Here is a 3,699-nt window from a genome sequence, read left to right as displayed (position 1 = left end):
AAGTCTCGAAAATATTTGTTACAATTATTCAAAATCTTAGATTTAGTTTAATTTTAGTTTTTTTTTTTTTTTTACACAAATCTTCTCTTCTGGGGGTCCCTGGCACAGTCGACGAGCCAGTGGAAACGGGCGAGGGGCGGGGCTGAGACCAGTGTTGCCAGATTCTGTGAGAGAAACAAGCAACCAGGCGTAGGAAAACCAGCCCAAAAGAAGCGACTATGGGCCACATGAGCACTTTAACATATACACCAGCTATTTGAAAATAGCAGATCTACAAGCTCACAACGCGTCGCGATGCGACACGTTGTGAGCTTGTAGATCGGCTGTTTTCAAATAGAATCTTGCGGGGAAATTATAACAAGCAGATCTGGCGACCCTGACTGAGACACACCTCGGACCAACAGTGAAACTTCCATTTTCCCAAGCGGCGAAATTTGAAGTTTTCACCAGCAGTGGTTCAGGAGGTATATATATATATATATATTTATATATACATCCACTACTGGTGTTACATTAGTGGTGTTATACTATAATGCACCCTATGTATATAAGGCGGTAAAAAACGAATAAAGAAACAAATAAAGAAACAACAGCATTAAAATGAGCCAAGTTCCATAGCAACAGATATAGAAAGTCCCTCGTGTGTATAATCTCGTGCATCATATTAGCCTGATTCACAGACTGAAGCTGTGTGGAGCTTCAGGCTGACATTGGCTCCAGTGGAGGCCATTACAAGGGGGGAGGGGATTCAAATTCCCCTAAACCAATCACAAGAGATCCACGGATCCGCCTACATCTGACGTCATCGCACAGCTTGTTTTCGCAGACCTTCGCTGATTGGCTTGTCGTTAGACCCCACCCCCACCTCCGAATCTCATTGGAGGACGGTACTTTTTGTACCAAATAGATCCTAGGTTCACATTTACAACACCAGACCAAGAGAGGAGGTCCACTCAGAGAGTGGGCGGGGTCTATGGTCTGGAACCAGGCTAGCACCATTAGCAGCAGATATAACACAGTGTAAACATAGTGACTGTTGCAGTGCAGCACTCAGCTGTACAACAGCCTGATGCTAGTCAGGTAGGAGGTCATCTCTCAAGAACAGATTCAGAGCTCCGCAATCTGAATCCGTCGGGACGGTCGTTCAGAACCATAGACTGTATAAAATGAATGGACGGCGTCACGCCATTGGTTTCTTCAGACCGTAGATGAAGCCGATTGTTCAGGAACGTGCAATCCGCCATCTTTAATATATACCAAAGGGCGCGTCGGAAATCAAACGCTATTGCTTGAGACCAGACATGTGACCAGGGAACCGGAAAACAATCCCCAAAGAATGCTATTGGCTGGGTAGCGTGTCAATCAAGAGCGGGGGCGGGGAATGAATGCTATTGGTTGTGTAGGTTGTCAATCAAATCATCCCCTCCCCTCCTGGAGCATAGCCTACTTCATCGTCAATTTTAAAATAAATGGGACCATAATCTAGCAAAACGCATATCTTGATGATTGAAAGGAGACTTTAAACTAGCGACTGGAAGCATATAGTATGTATGACCATTTTTATTAAGGTAAGAAAATCTAGTCTAAAGTTTGTCAAAAACCCATCCGCTTACAATGAGAGAATATTCTTTCTGACACCTGCAGGGGTAAAACAGCGCCATACAGGCCATTAATATGAACTGTCTCTTTTCCGTATCGGCTTCAATGTAAATATGTCAGGCTGGCCCCTTGTTCAGACCGTATGCACATTGGCCTACAAGTGGGCAGGCCTTAGATCCGGAAGCAAGCCGCGCTTTAACCAATCAAAGCCGCTCTAGTCTCCACGGACTTGCTATGTCTGCGAGGCGAAATATATGGTCCGCGGCCCGGACTGACACAAATAGTGCACAGCGCACGTCAAGATTTCATAAAAATGACTCCGTAATCCACACAAGTATGTTTATAAATACCGTGTCAGTTAAGTTATATATATCTCCATCGCGGCAACCGTTGGTAACTGGTGTGGTTGTCTGTCTGTGAGAATGATCTCCCCAGCGTCTGTCTCCGCACGGTAACGTCACATCGCGGTCCAAATTTAACTCCGCGAGGGTACAGATGGAACCAAATGGATCCGTGGACCCTCTCTCTTTCGGACTAACAAAAACAGCCAAAATGGCTCTTTTTATTCCTAAGTAAATTGTTTATGAACAGAGCTAAATCAGTTTGTGTGCCTCAGCCTCAGCATAAAAGAGTCATATTTTTTGGTTGCCACTGCGAGGCCCATAGTGTTCCGTGGTGGAAGAAATGTTATCTAGTCGGAATGAAAACATAGGCGCACCACCGGAAGTGGAGGGCTGAGGGCATGTCCAAACCACTGTTCCGGAGGGTCCCCAGCTATAAATGATTGATAGTTAGGAACCAAATGGACCCTTACGGGTCTGTAACCTCTGAGATTGTACAAGTGGAACTAAAATAACACTGAGGATGTTACAATGTAGATGAAAAGATTGTTTCAAATGTGTGCCAAAGGCACATCAAACTGGTGGTCCTTGACATAAAACAAGTTTGAGAATCACTTACCTAGTAGACACGGGCCTAGATTATAAGACAGTTCAGTCTATATGGCTTTCACTGTCATTAATTAAATTCATTCAAATGCAAGATAATGCAGGTGTCACATAGAGCACCCCAAATAAATACAAATAATGTAGTCTTCTAGATCACTGGTGGTCAAACTGGTATCCAGGCAAAAATGAGGTACAGGTCAGGCCAGGGGTCTTCAACAGGGGGTCCGAGACCCCTAGGGGGTCCTCCGAGTTACTAAAGGGGGGGCCACCAAATCTTTGAGATTGGAACCTTTGTTTTACGTTAACCACTTGAACCCTAGGATTCCTTTTCTGAGGGGAACATTAGCCGAAAATAGCAGATCTACAAGCTCGCACTGCGAGGCGTTGTGAGCTTGTACTTCGTCTATTTTCGGCAAAGAGGTTTGGTGTAGGAGGGGGAAAGGAGTAAATCAAGTACTAAGTATTGACGGTTTAAGTGGTTAAATGTCTGAAATGAACAAAAAACCTGAATTGATGATAGTCAATGAAGCTATCTATGAAATCTATGAAAAAGTGTAATCTGCAACACAATTGTATGCTATGTAGTGGGGGGGGGGTCTCTGCTTCATCTCTCTCTCAGCTAAGGGGTCCTTGGCCTGAAAAACGTTGAAGACCCCTGGTTTAGATAATTAAGCACCATTATATTTTTTCGGCTATTCGAAAAAGTTTGGCAAATCTGGAAGTAAGTAAGTAATAACTGCCATGTAGTTCATAGGTCAGGAGCCGACCTGTAGCGTGAGGCAGCTTGATGTACAAGTACACCCCCAGGACATGGTGCTAAGATGTCGCAGCCAGTGACTTACCCCCCAATCCAACCCTTGATGCTCAGTGCCAAGCAGGGAGGCATTGGGTCCCATTTTCATGGTCTTTGGGTAGACCCGACCAGGGATTGAGCCCTGACCTCCCAGTCTAAGGGCGGACGGACACTCTACCCACAAGGCCATTTAACATTTTCTATTAGCTTGCACCGGCCATCCCTGAGTCAAGTAGTGCTTTCTGGGTATGAAAGTTCCCCTGTTTATCGGCTCCACGTTTCTTCCTAAAAACAAGACAAACTGAAAGCAAAACTCGGTCTCCCTCTAAGACACAGAGTCTACGGTTGTGTCTTTGTGGG

This window comes from Gymnoscopelus braueri (genome assembly GCF_963280865.1).
Source record: "Gymnoscopelus braueri genome assembly, chromosome: 8".
Lineage (NCBI taxonomy): Eukaryota > Metazoa > Chordata > Actinopteri > Myctophiformes > Myctophidae > Gymnoscopelus > Gymnoscopelus braueri.
Note: the sequence above shows the minus strand (reverse complement) of the source record.